This window comes from Tribolium madens, unplaced genomic scaffold (assembly GCF_015345945.1).
Source record: "Tribolium madens isolate multiple individuals breed KSU strain unplaced genomic scaffold, Tmad_KSU_1.1 Scaffold_97;HRSCAF=244;Tcas5.2_LG3a, whole genome shotgun sequence".
NCBI lineage: Eukaryota > Metazoa > Arthropoda > Insecta > Coleoptera > Tenebrionidae > Tribolium > Tribolium madens.
Window position 1 is genome coordinate 10,217,272 of NW_025401069.1, and position 17,845 is coordinate 10,235,116.

General features: G+C 31.6%; 1 protein-coding gene across 1 annotated transcript in view; it reads right to left on the reverse strand.

Moving 5' to 3' along the window:
• LOC123014596 (carboxyl-terminal PDZ ligand of neuronal nitric oxide synthase protein) overlaps positions 1-5,905 on the reverse strand; it is a 46,635-nt gene extending 40,730 nt beyond the window's left edge. The window contains exon 1 of the mRNA XM_044413790.1: positions 5,630-5,905. The gene's annotated coding sequence lies outside the window, so the exon portion shown is untranslated. The remainder of the gene's footprint in view (positions 1-5,629) is intronic.
• Between the last annotated feature and the right edge of the window lie 11,940 nt (positions 5,906-17,845).

Genomic DNA, 17,845 nt, shown 5'->3' on the forward strand with positions numbered 1-17,845 from the left:
ACACAAAGTGTATCACAGTATCAGTGATGGTAAGATGGAATTGTACCAGAGGTGCGAGAGATATTCCGATGGTAGGCTAACCTTGACCATTCTTCGACTATTTTTAGAGGACAGAAACAAGTTTACTTTTTTTTAGTTGAATGAACACTAGGTTTATTATCGAAATCATTTAGATTGCATCATTTCTTGTTGTAGATAGGGTGGTTCAAACAAAAATCATGCAGCTGCACACTGATTAAAACACCTGGTGCAGTAAGCTGCAATTAAGTTCGATACAAACAGTGAGTCAGAGTGCAGCAAACAGAACCATTCATGGCATAAGTCTAAAAAATATCCAGGTTATTACGAAAATTTCCAGTGTTTTGTGGCCAGGATTGAGTATTTTTGGAAGCGCGACTAAATCCGAATTATTGGAGCAAATGCACATTTAATCGTTCTACACCGGCAATAGGGTCGTTATAACAAGAATTTATAGGACATAAAACGCCGTTTCTATATGTCTAATTTGCGAAGGCGAATTATGTGTGATTTTGTATTTAGCGGTGTTAACATGACTAAGTTAACAACTCCGGCAAACTCTTGTCCAGAAGTAATTCCATTATTCCGGAAGTACGCCCTTTGCAGTTATCTCCCGACTTAAACTTAAATTAGTTTACAATAACCGGGTTTAGATGCGATTAATATCGCGGCAAGAATGTTTCTTTGTGTTAGGTAGGGCGCGATATTAAAAATCTTCATCTCTGTAATGAGAAATTTCCACTTTTGCCAACTCGTTGAAATGTGGCGATGCAAAAACTTGGTGGCCTGCAGCTTTGCCATTTGAATATTGTAATAAAGCTTTCCTCGACTCTGCCACACTGTTCTGCTTGGTTTAACAGAAAAGTCCGTCTTGAATTACATCGTACTGAGAGGATCACCATTCTCTAGTTAGACTGGCTATGTGGAAAAAAAAATTCTACTGAATATGTTAAGTTGGGTGAACAATAGAAGCTTGATAGTCTATTGTTCTTTATGAAAATTAGTTTTACTGAAAATTATAAGGACTTTCGTGCATTGTAATTTAATTAATGGTGCATAGGGAGGTTAAAGCAGCGTTTTACAATGATTTATACAGGTAGAGTGCGTGCTTATAGCCTAGTAATAAGGAGTAAAGGCTGTTGACGTTGGTTCAATCCTGAATTAAGAAGAGTGCGATGACCGCAGACGTTATCAAAATAGGAGGTTAGTTATTACTCGTAGCTTGTTTGTTCTTAAATATTTTCACATTCGGGCAAACATTTCTGGATATTACAATATTTCGAAATTACGAAGTAACAAAGTTACCTTTATCGTCTGTTTCCACATCAGCAACAACAAAATATGTATTATGAAACTTACAAATTTTAAACTTTTCTCCCATAACTAACAAAAGAAATACACTGCTATTAGTTTATGCCTCATTTGTTCTTTAATAGATTACCATCGAAATAAGTAAAGTGTAATTAACTAAATGCGTTTCTTATTCTGTAATGGAAAGCTCGTAATGAGATTACAAAAAAGAGTGTACCCGCCCATTCGGCCAAAATCTACAGCCTTTTTTCCCTCTACAGGCCTTTTATTTTTTATGATTGTAAACACCATCGATGTGGTAAAATAAAAAATAACTAAAAATAAAAATGCAGTGCATTCTTTTAATGATTCTTTGAATTCTTTCTAAAATAAAAATTCAGTATTGTTTTCGGATAAAATTATTTATTGCTCTAATTTCTGGTACATTTTAAGTAAAATAAGAATTTTAGTATGCATTTCCCTCCTCAATGGAGACGCTTTATTAAATCAAGATGAGGAATCTCTGGAGAAAGGTAACATATTTCTCATACCTTCTTAGCATCGTAACGCGAATTTTCTCAAATTTCCTTAAAACCATTTTTCAGTAATAAACTACATCTTTCATTATCTCGTTTCCCAACCAGAATTTGATACTTTAATTTCATTTTAAAAACTATAAAAAATCACTTCAACCTAGGTAAATAGATAAATGTCGGTAGTAAAACCTGGTGCCAATTATGTCGACGTGAGAATTTATTAGAGCGAAAAATCATGCAATATAACCGAATTATTTTTTCCAAATCCTAAAATACAAACAATCAATCCAAGACTGAGATTGCACTTCCGGTCGCTAAACGTTCTAAAAGCGAAAAATTCAAGCCGCTTGTTTTGAATTTTCCACAGCATCGGATCTCGCCGTTTGATAAATAATAGTATTGCGGCACATCCATGAGCTCGCGAGCCTAATTGCAGCCTCTTGATTATAGTTCCGAGTCGGTTCATGGCCGAGTTCAACCGGGAACGAGATTTCCCAAGAGTTGAGGGGGTAGGATTGCACTTTTATTGTAGGAAGTCTCGAATTAAAAATACATGGGAGTTGCTTTTTCTAGCGCAGTGGAGGTCGTAAATCCGAGACTTTTCTAAAATTAGGCTTTTAATTGTCGGGATAGTGTTGCCAAAACAAACGGGAGAAAGTCGCGATTCCTCCAAATCGATGGAAGGCGGATGCTCGAGGCGTCATAAATTGGGCAACTTCCGCCAAACTTCGCTCCGATGAATGCCCAGTGAACCCCGACTCCTTATGATAATACCCGCGTTTAGGATTTAACGCGAATATCGTCATATTGGGGCGCTATTTTTGCTCAATCGGTTTCTGGTTCAACTAAATGATGAATTTCACAGCTCGAGGATCACGATGTTCCCCGAAATTGTATTTACCCGCAATTACTCGCGACGCTAAATCCAATCTCTTATCTTTTCGCAATTTCCACAAAAGGGGACAAATATTTACATATCGTTATTCTGAAAGAAATTCAGATAAATCGCGACTGAAATAATTCCTGAGTTTAGCGAGGACCGAGTTAATTAAACAGCAAGTTGAGGATGATCGATACGTTGACATGACAGAGGTTTGGAAAGGGAAATACACTTGTTTACTTAACTATCTGAAATTATTACATGCAAGTATGCAAACTCCTCTAAGAAAATAAACCAGTTAATATTCCTCGTTTGCTGATATTTATGTAGCTGTAATAAAACGTCATATATCTTGAAGAGGGCTACAAAATCATTAATAATAGAACGCCCACGTACGCACTAAAATACAACTTTAGACTTTAGCTATCTGCGTTATTGCAGCAGAGGATTTCACAGGTGCAGCCGAAGAGTTTTTCGAGCATTTTTCGCCATAAATCCAGCAGGCATTTATAACTGCTTATATTCATTACATACTAATCTCTCATTTTGAAGCTTCTTTGAGATTTGAAACTGGGGAAGCTTCATCCCGATCTACTAGCGCCGCTCCCATCATCCTTTCAAATCCTGGAGGTGTATAAAACCTCCATACATTATTATTACTCAACAAGTGGGAGATTGCACCTCCTCTTTCTGCAGCAAGTGAACTTATTATCCGTGGTGGTTTTCAAGGCTGCAAAATCGCCTGCAGCAAAATAGCGACCGCACTGCAATTCATGTTTCGTTTTATTTTTTCCTCGGACATTCCTCCTGCTTGTCAAGGTTTAGGCGCATTGCACCTGTTTTCCACGTACTTGTGCAAGAGATCTTGCATCAGATGACTCTTCGAAACTGATTCGATCATTACAATTAAAATGATTGATAGCTAGGAAGTTGGAGACAAGACCAGGTCGCTGCTGTTATTTTAATTTAACGGCTTTATTCAGCCACTTGCATGCTCGAGAGCATGCAGAACATTGCACCCAGATGCCGTGCTTTCAAAACCAAAACACGCACAGTGACATTTTTGCAGACATGAGTTTTTGCAAAACTTACAGAAGCGTTGGTCGATGTTTTACACAGAATCGTTTCCATTTCAGTTATTACCCACGAAAAAAATAATCCTCGGATATTCCTATCAGTAATAAATGAGCTATTACACAGCGAGTTCTTTGTTAAAAAGTAACGGCCAAATAGGTAATAGGCTGAATATATTCGATTATTTAGTAATAGGTTTGAGTCATGCTGAGTCGAGTGCACATAAACTTGGCACAAGCATGTGTAATTGTGTAATTTGCATCTTGAATCATTTTTTTAATCATGAATACCTCTCTTTAATTCAAACAGTGTTACCCTTATTGGTGGTAAAAACAAGAAACAACATATAAAGTTTTTGCAAAAGAACTTTTTTCAGTAGGTAGATACTTGTAGTAGAGTAGTAAGAACAATTAAAAATAACAAATAAGAATAACAATTGCAAAAGCCACCCAAATGAGATTATTTAGGTGAAAAGAGCTTTTTGTGATTAAACTGAAGAAACTATATATTACGAAAACGAAATGCCTTAATTTTTCTCAAAAAAGACAAAACTTTAGAATTAGACCAAATTAGGTTTTTTGCACCCCTGAGAGTCGAAGAATCTCAGAAATGTGTATAAAACGCTTTTGAGTCAAGTTTAAAAAAAATTAATTTTCGAGTTTCGAATACAACTGTTTATGAATTAAGTCTTCTTCTTTGTTAAAAATTACCTTATCATTTGTATCTTTACTGTCATAACATAACTACTGCATAAAGGCATAAACTAAAAGAAGTTTCATGTTACACACTTGAAGCAAGATAAATCATCAGTCTGTGTGCAAAGAAAGTTCTGCTTATGAAGAAGAGTTGAACTGTTCAATAAAATGCTTTGTCATTATCCGACAACAAAGTAACTCATATTTCCATTTTGTTGCAAGGAATTATGTTTGCCCATGTTTTATTTTTGTCTATATTTCAGCTGAAATAAATATTTAAAGAAAACTTATAAGTAGAGTTATTATGTTTTCTTAACTTTTTTGGATTATGCCATTCGCTGTTTTATAAATCCAACTATGTATGTACATACATCATGTTCACATTGTTAGAGAATGAATAAAAAGAGAAGAATCAGAATTAAAAGAATCAAAGCCTAAATTACAATGACGATATCAAAGGTCCAGAAAACCTATTTTGCTTATATGATGATTGTTACCACCTTTCTTTGAATATTAATTATAAATCTATTGATTTCTGTTTTGTGTACCAGGAATTTCAATGGTATTCTTCTAACCAGGTTCTGAGTTTTAGTAGCCATTAAAATAGCTTTGCTATGTTAACTTTTGCAAGTTTATTGCTCCCGCATTAGATCAATCTATTGTATAAAAAATGAGATGACCTTAAACCTGTTGAGATAACAGATGCGTTTTTTCTAACATGTTTCTGCTAATTATTGAAAATGCATTCTCGGGTTAATGACACTGCTTTATTGAACATGGGAGATCAAATATAAAAGCAATTTGGCCTTCAATGAAATCGTACATAAGAAATTATTTTATTTGACTACGAGCAGTATGCATAATGCATATTTAATGACCACACAGGATATTCATTGTTATTTCCGTAGTTCGAAAGAGCAACGTCTGAGTGTTAATGAAACTGAAATGAAAAACAGAAAAATGTCTTAGAAAACACTCAATTTCTGACTCAGAAGGTATTGTACCTGGGTGCATGCTGTAAGGGTCACTTATCTCGAACTAGTAGTAATTTGTGGTCACAGCTGCACGTGTGAAGTGTAGCAACATTGAAATTGTCGCTGCGATCACAAAAACAATAAACTAATAAAGACAATTACCTCAATAAAGAAGTCGGCAATAAACTGATCAATCCAATTGTTACTAATTCGAAGCACTCATCACTTTCAATTGCGGCGACAACACAATCAAATTGTCATTTTCGCACTTGAGCAAAAATAATTTTGCACAATCAGCAGAACTATGAGAATTGGAATTAGGTGAAATAAAACAAAAATTTTGGTTTTATAAGTTTTGTTGTATTGTTTCACGTGTGACGAAATGGAAGAACACGCGCTTGACGACCGGCGTTGTACGACAACAGCCCCCAACGATGCAAGTCGTCCGACTCAGCGAGAAGCGGTTATAGACCATTCAAATTGCAGAGTTCAAACAGGTTTTATTCGATTTTGGCGCAAAAGGTTAGGTCTGCGCCATCTACCAACCAGTAGCTAGAGCTGTACGTAGCCTTAAGAAGGGAATTTAACTACATGTAAACATTACGGTATATAGATGTCATAACAAATATTGATTAATTTTCTATTAATTTTGTATTTTTATTAATAGCGAAGAAAGTGTGAACGATTAATTGACGTTTATAAATGAGTTCTGAAACGGTCACACTTTGTCTAAGGTACAAGTGTGTGTCACTTGTTGCATTTATTAAAAACTAACGTAAACAAGAAGAAACTAGACTGACTAGAATCTTCGGTTATTATCACATAACTTTGATTGTTATTACTTTTTACTTTGTTCAAACAACTGTTTTACAGGGTGGTTTTGATTAATTGGCCATATTTTACAGGGTGATAGACGGTGGCATACAAAACAAAAAAGTCTTATAAACTTTTTTATTGTGTGCTTTTCTCATGATTGATCGCAATTTTGAAAATTAAAAAAAAGATAAATATTCAAATGAAAACCTTGACCTATTTATTGTTAAAGAACTTTCTGAGAGTTTTCCAAAATTAAGATACCTACTAAAGGTACCACCAATAATGGTGACATTTGAAAATCTTTCAAGTCTTAAACATTACACAAAAAATCTATTATTACCTCTAGTTATGTAAATTTAATCGCCACATCCAATTACGTCGCTAATAAGGAAAGAATTTACTCACATCCACCTTCATTTTGTCGATTCGTTAAATTAGCCGTGCAAGGGCAAGGTGAAACAAAGAGAAATATGTATACGTAAAAGACCAACCAAAATAATTATCGAAAATGTTGAGGTTTTTAATTCAAGGAGTCACTTTTTAATTGTTCAAATTTTTTTTTAATTACAATATTAAAATTTACTGATTCTGGTTTTGGTACGTCAGGGTTGTTATGACGTCATAACCAATTATTTATTATACCAGGTGGAGCAAAAAATAGGAACTATATTGCCGTTTCAAGGCTGAATGGTGTTATGTATGCGTGGTATGTTTTTGGTTAACCGGATTAATAAATTATTGACATTTGAAAGTTTACCTTTTGTTACAGTAGGATTTTGTAGGATTAAAACGTAATTACATATTTATATATCATTTCGGTATAATCAAGTAACAGATGGGTGGGCCCATTCATTGAAATTTTTTTGTACAGGCTTTATACCAAATGCTTGTAAATAAATAAGTAAATTATGTAAACATCCTTTTATTTGAGTTGAGCAAGTACTAACAGGCAAATATAATAATTATAATAATTGTATCTAGACTGGTGAAAAATATTTTGTTTAATTTTTATATTTTACGTCAATGCAATAAAACTCTTAATAAACGTGTTATTTTTCTTGATATATTATATTTCAGTCATAATGACACTTATATGGTCACCTATAATACCAACAATGCAGTGATTACCTTAAATTTCATTACCCAGCAAATAAATGATGCTTAGTAAGTAATTACTTTAAGAAAAAACTTCTTTCCGAGGCCACTTAAAATTCATATTCGCATTTTAAAAATCCATTATGACATTTTGATCGGTAATTACTTGCTTGTCGTTCTAAATTATTATTGTTATCCTCCTATTACTCATGTCATCATTTCGAACAGATTAGAATAACGGAAGATAATTAAATTAGTAGTGGAAATTTTTGATATATCGCGTTAATGACCCATTGTGATGCCAAGAAAATTTTCTGATGCTGAAAGTTTCCAGACAGAAAGCTGTTGTAATTGGCGACACAAGAAATTCCAAATACGAATCAACTATTTTTAGATGCACTTGTTGCATTTTATAGTGGTTGATAACGTACCGGTCAAACGTCTCTAAGTACGGTAAAAACGTTAAAAATAGACAAACCCGTCGTTTATATAAGGCAGTCTAACGGGGAAAAACTCGTCTAGGATTTCTTATCCGCTCGCTGAGAAAAATCAGAAATACCTCCAACTCAAATGGAACAGTCGTGCGCCACGGATTTTTCAATGCTACAATCTCCCAACAATAACTTGCACAATGTGCGAAACCTGTTTTCGATCCACAGAACCCAAATCCTTACACAAGTGCTTGCAAAATTTCGGCTGTATTTACTTCATCGATGATTTACCATATTTTCATTGTCAAGAGCACATGGCCGAGATTTACGAGCCGTAAATCAGCGCTTATTTATTGTAAAATAAACCAAATTATGCAACGCAAAATGGAATCCTTTCGTGGACGCGAGAGGAAATGGGCACCGATCGAACGGAAGCTCCAATTGGTTAATACTGCCATCACCATTATTACATCCATTTTGATTCCATGCTATCGAGTCCGTGATTTTTCAGCGACCTCCGGAGAGGCACCGCATTTTTCAGTTTTGCGATGCACCACAATACACATTTTTAACTGGTTCAAGGCGACATTTCCAATGAAAGTGGTACACGGAGGGACAAAAGCAGTGAAAGTTTGGCATGTGCACATTTTTTCCAAGCTGACAGGTGAAAAAACTGGTGCACAATTAATTAACACCAGGACTTGCAAATCAACAAACAATAAATTAACACAAGTTTCATAATTGCTCTTATATGTCTATTTCCGTTTTATAATTTCAATATTTGCTAGAAGTATTTTCAGTAATAATTGTCTGTGTCCATAGGCAATTAGAATACAGGAAAATAGATAAAGCTGGTGATAATTACGTTAAAACTTTTCTCCTTTCACGAAACAGCTATATTTACTGTGAATTTTACGGCCGAGAGAAATTATGGATGCAATAATGTAATATTACATTACGGGAAAACATGAGCGTCGGTTAGAAATGGTAACAAGGCATATCCTCATTTACATCTACAATGTTTTATTTCACTTTTGTTTCAATATATGTTTTTTAGTTTTTCTGAAATTGTTCACTTACAAACAATAAGAACTTTATATCAACTTCAACTTATTTAAAAAAATATATATTTACATATTTTTCTTTAAGAATTGATTCAAAATTAAATTTTTAAGTTAAATATATTTTTAAAAAGTCTTACGGCTAGTTTCATAACCATAAAAGGACTTTAAAGTTAATGTTGGTTTAGAATATCAAATTTTTGTCAACTAGTCCGTAATAATCAGCACATTCTAAACCAACATTAACTTTAAAGTTCCTTTGATTCGATTATGAAACTGGCCCATAAAAGCAAAAATTTAAATCAAATCTTGCAAACGGTTATTTTCTGACAGAGTGGTACCTAGATCTCAAGAAATGTTGATGTTATCTTGAAAAAAAAAAATTTTTATATAAGTTCTGACAATAGTTTCTCATAGCTAGCAGATTTCTTTCTGACATTAGTAACATTAATTATACAGTATGTCCCCAGATTGAGTTTACAAAAGGAAAAAAAATATTTTTGATTTTACGCCAAAACTGCAAAAGAAAAACATTTTTTTGCCTCACCTAAAATGAAAATTGCTTTATTCTGATTTATTAAAAAGAAAATTTCATTTTGCTCTTGATTTTGGACTATTGCAGATTGCAGATTTGCTCGTTTCAGGTAAAGCAAAATTGTTTTTCCTTTGCAGTTTTGCCGTAAAATTAAAGATAAAAAGTTTTTTCCTCTTGTAAACTCAATCCGGAAACATATACTGTATAAATATTTTCCTGCGTGAATGCAATAGTATAGGTACAGTATAGTACTTATTAAGTATACAGTGCTTCCAGTTTTTTAACTTTCAGACTGTAACGCCTATGAACTAAAAATGAAATCTTATTGATACCTCAATAAAAAATCGCCATTACGCAATCGTAAAATTAAATTGTGTAACAGGATATTCCTCTACAGGGTAATCTACCTTTAAAGCTAACTGTTTCGTACAAGTTTATGAATTTTGTGTCATTAATCCACGTTAGCTGCATCATTAATCTTTCAATGACCATTACCCTGTAAATGTTTGCCTGCGGCTTAAATAAATTGTTAAAACAGAGGCTGTCAATGATGTGATTCGAAAAAAAAATCACTTAATAATATCCTGCTTGCTTGAAGTTAAGGAAATCAGTTGTTAGTAATATATTGCACAAAGAGTAGGTGTGGATGGATGGAGAAATGAGAACGTCCTCGAACCGGACAAAGAAATCGTAGTTTATATTACGATTGTGGAAGAATACGTTTGCGAATGGTTTTATTAATTGTTTTGCAATTTTAATGCCCGCTGTGTTCTTATTAGACAATTGAGAATTCAGGAAATTGGGAACATCAACAGGTGGCAATTATTCAACAAGAGAAGTTGAAAAATGTGTTTTTGATTTTTTTCTGGAACACATTACCGCGCCATGTCAGTCAAACATTTAAAATCTTTCTTGTGTTTTTGTTTGATGTTGTATTGTTTCCGCTTGTTGGGTGGCCCTTGACAATGACTGTTTAATAGCTTTTTAAGATTTCTATTTTTATTTTTGACAGTGTTTATGACGGATGTGCTTTACTGAGTTGACCTTGTGGTCATTTATGCTGTCTGCGACTTTGAGTTTCCAATGCTCCAAAACGTTTTTTAAAATTTTGCTATAACGGTTATTGTCATCATCCGGGTTGTAAAATTAGATAACAGTTTACATTTTCTATACAATCGAAGATTAAAATTTTAGCACTCTAATACAATCTCAATCTGTCGTAACACTAAACATTAAACTAATTACCCATTAACGTGCATTTTAATTTACGCTAAAACATCCTTTCTAAAGCAAATGAAATTTCCTAATATTTAAAAGTCGGAAGAGGATGTGGAACACACCATCAAACACGTACCTTATTAAGCACAATATTCAATAAAAGGTTAAACATTAAAATTAATGTTCTTTACTCATTATTGTACAAGTTTCTATTCCTTTGTTGTTGTTTTAACAGGGATTACTTACATCTTTCTATAAAATTCATCATTTAAAGCGTTTTAATAATTGTTGATAAAAGTAGACAATATTAAATTTATAAAACAGTTTAACTTTTAGGAAAATTTAATTCCTTTTCTTTTTGGTATTCATTTATGATTTGCAAAATCCTGTTTCATTCCCTGTTACTTGACATGGTTTCATCCCAGAAAATTGCTCACAAATATTTAATTAAAGTCAGTGAGAAACTGAATAAGACTATACCAGATAAATATTTATGGTTGAAACCACATTCTTGTACAATATCCTAGAAAAAATTAATTTTAATTTTCTGTGGTGACGCTATTATACGGCTCATTAAATAAAGCACCATTCAAATAAAGCAAAAATAGTTTTCATGTAGAAAGAATTAAGATGATCGATTTATTATCCACCAGCTTTGGTTTGGAAAATTCCTGTAGTAAAAATAAAAACAAAATTGTACAAGTTTTGATTTTTTGATTGTGAAATAAATTCAAACAGTATTTTTGTATTTTCCACTTCACGTGTTTTCCACGTTTTTCCTTATCTTTGATATTTTACGAGTATATTATTACAATTATTGTTATGATGTCACCACCTACTTAATTTGAAACAAAGTGATTAAGAATCAGCTAATCTTCAATAAAAAAATCTTTTTACGATTATTTTCTTGTTTTATTGCACACCACCGTAATTCCGAAAACGACAAAATATTTGCGAAATTAGTTTGTTGAAATTTTCCACGTAAATATCGTCATGAGTTCGTGGTTCAATTTAAGTATGCACGAATCCTTTTATTATCCCTTCTGAAATAATTTTCCATTTCCTGTTAATTAGCCCTTTTATTTCTCACAATCGTGTTAATAATTACGAAAAAAAGTTCACTATATATGTGACAATACAATTGTGATCGTTATTATTCCGCATTTGCAATAAAATTGACGTAAAATAATAGAATCACAATTAGAAACAATTTTGCTGGAATTGACATTGTCAAATTCCCACAGTATTTGACCTTGTAGCTTCAAAAACAGACTTTACGGCAGCTGCACGCAAACAAATAATCCTTTAGTGTCGACCGAAAATACAAATTAGTTTGATACTATTAATTACACGTTGGCAGATTGGTATTAACATGCTACGATGGGTTTTGATGCAAAACTACAATTACGATAAATTGTCTTCACATGAGAGCGGATTGCGATCCTCGAACCGGACAACAAGGACCAAACTGAATATTGTTTAAAATGCAAAACTTTTACCGCAAGGATTAAACTATAAATATTTGCTTATCGATTATACACTCTGTGGCTACAATTTTCATTGTTTTCTCAAAATACAAGGATAATGCATTGACCTGGAAGTCATTCGAGGTGTAATTTTAAGTTTTAAGTACTTAGTGGTAAAACTACTACTTTAGTTTTTGTCAGGCATTTAAAAGCCTTGAATTATATAAAAAAATAATAAGCTGCTTTACTCCTTTTCTAGAAACACTTTATGTATGAAACGTATATGATAAAATTGTGATAAACAAGTAATAAATATATGATATGAAAAAATAGAAATTTTTTAAATTACCAACAAAACAATTATTTACGGTGCAGGACAAAATAATTCAAGTGGTCATCACGACGTTTCTGTGTGCAAATGAATACTAAATTATTTTTTAAAGTTTTGAAGCCACTATTATATTTTTGTTTTTGTTGTGGTATTTCCATCTGACGAGTCTCCAAAGAATGTGGAAAGCAATTGAGCATAAAATTCGTTTATATCTAAACTTAATAAATAATTAATAAGATTTTTAAGTCTTAAATACAGTTTCTTTTGTAAATCAATTATCACATTATACACAATGACTTTAATGCGAATAAATTTAGCAACAATGCTTGAGTCAATTTCAATTTATAATTGAACAACTTAATCCAGTCCAAATCTTTTTACCTCTCGCCAACTCACTTTTCTCTAGAGACCAATAAACTTCTCCCATATTCACCGTTATTTTATTTTATTTTTTTAATAAGAAACTCCTTCCATACATCACTTTTCAATGCATGTTTGTATGATGATTACTATAAAAATCATTGTCGCATAATTAAACGTGCAATATAAACATTAGAGCCTCCCGTGAGGGTCTCCCACATACCTTGGCCCAGTGAGACGAACGGGGCGACCTTTCTGACTACCGTCAGACGCATCTTTAAACAGTCCTGATCCGCTTGAATTGTGACAGCAATTCTTTGTTTAAACAATAATAAACTTAGTGTTCGAAGTACACATTTGTGAAATTCTTGAGTTGTGGATCAATTAAAAGGACAGCTGCAGGAGAAAAATAGCAGAGAACCACCGACTTGGGTTTGGAGGTCAATCAACCAGCTAGTTTGTTTGCGAAAATGATCCTCTGTTTTATTTTTTAACAATGTCTTCGTTTCTGAACCTTCCTGGTTCAGGTTCTTCCAACTTCCAACAATTTTGCGTACAATTGAGATGAGAGTTTTTTTTTCTGAATATGCACTTCACTTCAATCAACATTAATCAGACATATGAAAGAAAAACTGCATCGAAGATTTTAATATAAGCATTCGCATACATTTTTTTAACTGTAAATTCATTTTGCATGTAACATTACTTTTATCTTAATGAATCAGTTATTCATGACTTATTGCAGCAAAAAGGACGGTAAATATTTGAAAGCGCTAAAAGTGATGAACCACTAAAATAAAAATATAGCCGTCGTATTCAAGATTTATTATTGCTTTTCTAGGTGTAAAAATTGTGTTTTACTCGAAAACATGTTCTAATTCTGAAATATAGGTCAGTTGACAGAGTGTCATAATAAATGAATCATATGTGTTGCATTTTTAAATATCCTTTTGATACAAATCTCGACGTAGTCATTTTTTAACTAATTACCTAAATTCAATCAAAATTAATCATTATCCAAGATACTTAATGTAAACATATAACTTTGACAAATCGATAATGTTTTTGCCTTTTAACAGATTGAAAATATCGCTAATTCAATACACACATAAAAAATTAACAGCTTCTACAATGAATTTATTGCAGTCATTCACACATCGAAATAATGTAGAAATTGATTATTAATTTTACAGTTAGTTTCATTTTTAGATACATGTAACTCAATTTTTCGCCTCTCACATTTTTTTATTCTTTTCAATCAAGTCTATTGTTACCTTCTAATAAAGGCGAATATGTTTTAAGATCGTTCACCTTATTTGGATGTTATCTGATGATCAGTAGACCAGCCAAATTGATAGAATTAAAAATTACACAGTATTTTATTAAAAAAAAGAAAGTTAACAATAAAAGTGTAGAGTCTCAAGTAAACAGACTGCTTAATCCTGCTGCTCGTATTTCTTCTGTGTTTGCTTGTTAAACAAGAACGTGATTACTGGGTGACATTTTATTTTCACATTGATGATACTGCTACACACTTGTCATTCATTATACAGGGTGCGCCAGAACTCGCACTTCAGAGAAAAATGCCATGTAAGATAAGACACCAGGAACATGGAAAAAATGTTTAAAAAATTACATCTGTCAAAAAAAATGACAATTATTTTTTGATATTTGCATTTTTTTGCCAATAAAAGCCATAAATAGCATTAAACAGAGTTACAATTTAGGATACAGCTTCCTTGTTTCCTCTTCTAATAGAATGTAGCAAAAAACTTTGAAAATTATTTTTCCAACAGAAATAACTAGATTCAAAGTACAAAATTTAAACACACATATTCGAAATTTTTATAGATAGAATTTTTTTAACATTTTTTCCATGTTGCTGGTATCTTACCTTCTCTGAGGCGCGAGTTCTGACGCACCTGTATCTCTGTGACGTTTTATTTTTCTGGATTATTTTGTTATTTACTTTATAATTACGTATGAACAAAATTTTGTCATTTCATTATTTAGTGTAAAACGATTAAAGCTTCCAGTAATCGCAAAGTTTACGTCAACACAATAGAAACCAATTTATATCAATTACATTGTGTTATACATTGTTATAGTCTAAGAAACACATGGGTTAAACCTGGTTATTTTTTAAAATCCAATGGGTTTCTTCAACCATTAATTACACCTTAAAATTCGGAAAGTAAACTCACATGAAATAATATTTTGGCATCGTTAAATGCACTTCGACGAAATAACGGACAAACATGTTATTTTTATTTAAAGAGTGAACAACCTGTTCTTTTAGCATAGGTTAAAAAAATCGTCTAAAATTTGTTATTAAGATAACTCAGATGTGTTCTTGTGTATTGAAGAAAAGCCATAATAATCTATCGTACTTTGTGCAAAATATTTACGGACCTTATGTAGGTGATAACGAGATCAAGATATTATTAACCATTTTTATGGAAATTAACTATTTGAATGATGCAGTTCAAGGTTAATTTTAATTGTTGAATAAAATGTGTTAGTAGGGCAATTACATAATAATTTTACATTATTTACTCAAATTAAAATAATTAAGATGACACTATTTTGTACAACTATTTTGCTTAGCTCCGATGTTTTAATTTAATGAAACGTTTTAAATTAATTGTGTCTTACTACAGTATTTACTCGTAATAAAGCTGCCACAGTAATTCAAATAAATTATACACTCTCTTTATAATTGAATAATTAATTAGGTATATTAAGACGCCACGCATAATCTTTATATCTGGAAAAAAGCAGAAACAAAGTTTCAACGTTTGTTTTAATTTACATAGAATAACCAGATTTTTCTTCGAATGTTTTTTAGTAAAATTGCTAAAAACAATAAAACTGCACACACTTTATGACAGACAAACCAATGCTTATAATTACTCGTTAACGTTTAATAAAACTAGTTTTAACCAGATGTAATCCTTAATTTCTCTTAAATTCAATTTCTTTTATTAACGACTGAATATGTTCAGAGCACAAAGCAAATACTTTGCAGATATTAAAAAAATAGTTTATTACAAGAATTATCCAAAAAATCCAATTTCAACCAGAAGGAGGTGAAGTTAACAATAATTGTCGTGACTTCTTTAATTACAAAATAGTTCTTAGAAATAAATTACGTCTTAAAAAAGTGTTGAATTCTTATTTGTTATCTTATTAGTTTGAAATGTAACGTCAAATATTTAGTTAAAACCTTCTTAATCACAAAATAGTATAAACTCTTTTTAAGAATGTCTCTTTATTTAATTTATTACTTACCAATTTCTTTCCATCGAATAATTAGTGAAATAAAAGTTACTAGAGACTGTCAAATTAGAATTTTTATTTTAATATGTATTATTTCATATTTGCAAGTGTTACAATTTTAAAGTTTTGGATCCGAATTGTACCTACGTAGCCATTTACAAAATCGGCGGATGATTTCAAGCGAGCGAATTTTTAGGGCAATATAAGAAAAAAGTTCTGGAAGCTAAAGACCCTTTGAAAATAGCCTTTTTTGTTCAATTATGTTAGTAACCGGTTGAGATAAATTTACAAAACGCTAGATCTACTACTACTACTATCAGAAATTTCGTACTTTTATTAGAGAGGTTGAGGCACTGTGATCAGTTTATTTAAGGCATAAAAAAATTTGCTTTTTAAAAATATCCCTGCAGACTCGGATTTGTTGATTAATTTTCTTAAAAAAAATGGATTTTATGTTACTTTTGTACAATGCAACAACGCTTTCAAAAAAGCGGTTAGACTGACTCATTTCAAGAAACAACTCAGAAAAGAAGCATTTTCGAACTTATATGTATGAATTTTTTTTTATATTGTCATGAGCTGTATTTACTTGTGTACCTTTTTTTAATTCTTAAAATTTTTAGTAGAAGTTGACTGTAGAGAGTGTTTATGTTTAATTTTTTTCTTTGGTATTTAAAAAACAAGTATTTCCAAATCTACTTTATTAAAAAATTGCAGTAAAAACCAGCACAACATAATAGCATTCATTATTGGTGCAAAAATGTAAACTTGTACATTAGTATCCTTTGAATATATTAGTGGAGATTGTATTAAATCATGAAGGTATTCACGTCTAGTGACGTAAAGACATCAGAAGAGCTTTTATTTATTTACATAAAATTTTTAAATTGTTGCATAATCATTGTTTGCTGAACTATTCTTCTGAAGTATGCTTTGTCCTCAACATAATGTTATTGGAAACAAACCTGATTGTAAATGTGTTTTTTCAAGAAAAGCCACTGTTTTTTAATGAAATGGCAAAACCAAACGGATTTTCTTATTTATTTCTTATTGTAGATATTACATACAGGGTGAATATAAAGAATGTAACCAGCGGTTTTTTTAAATCAGTTGCCTCCAGAAAATATAAATTAAAGTAATATTAAAAATGTGAAAACGAGATTTTGTTTTGTTTTTGAGTTATACTATTATTTTTTGGCAAAATTGCAATTTAGGTAATTTTTTTATTTAAATATAAAGTAGATAGTTGTCATCCTTAGATTATAACCTTCCTGAGAAAAATGGTTTTATAGTGGGTTTCCATTAAAAAAAAAATTTTTTTTTGTAGAACTCAAAAACAAAACAAAAATTCTTGATGATGTTTGTACTTTATACATCAATTAGTTTTTCTAAAAAGTAAATAGTTTAAGCAAAAAACGTTTGGTTTCATACTTTTTATTCACACATTTGTTATAATACTACAGTGCGAGCAAAAAGTCTATGTCAGCTACTCGTAGATGTCAAAAAAATATTTTATAAAAATTAAAATATTATGATTTATGAAACGTCTTAAAACACGCTAAAATGAAATGTACCTAGTTGATGTTTATTCATTTAAACCGTCTACCACGATTTGCTTTTACACTTTACATGAAAATTATTTTGTCATTTCTTATTTGTCATTGTGACATTTTATTCTTCTTTCACAGACACACGTTTTCATTTTCTAGGCTTACTTGATAGACAGACTTTTTGATCGCACACTGTATATTGTAGGTAAAATCTTCATTAAAATAATCAATGGCTC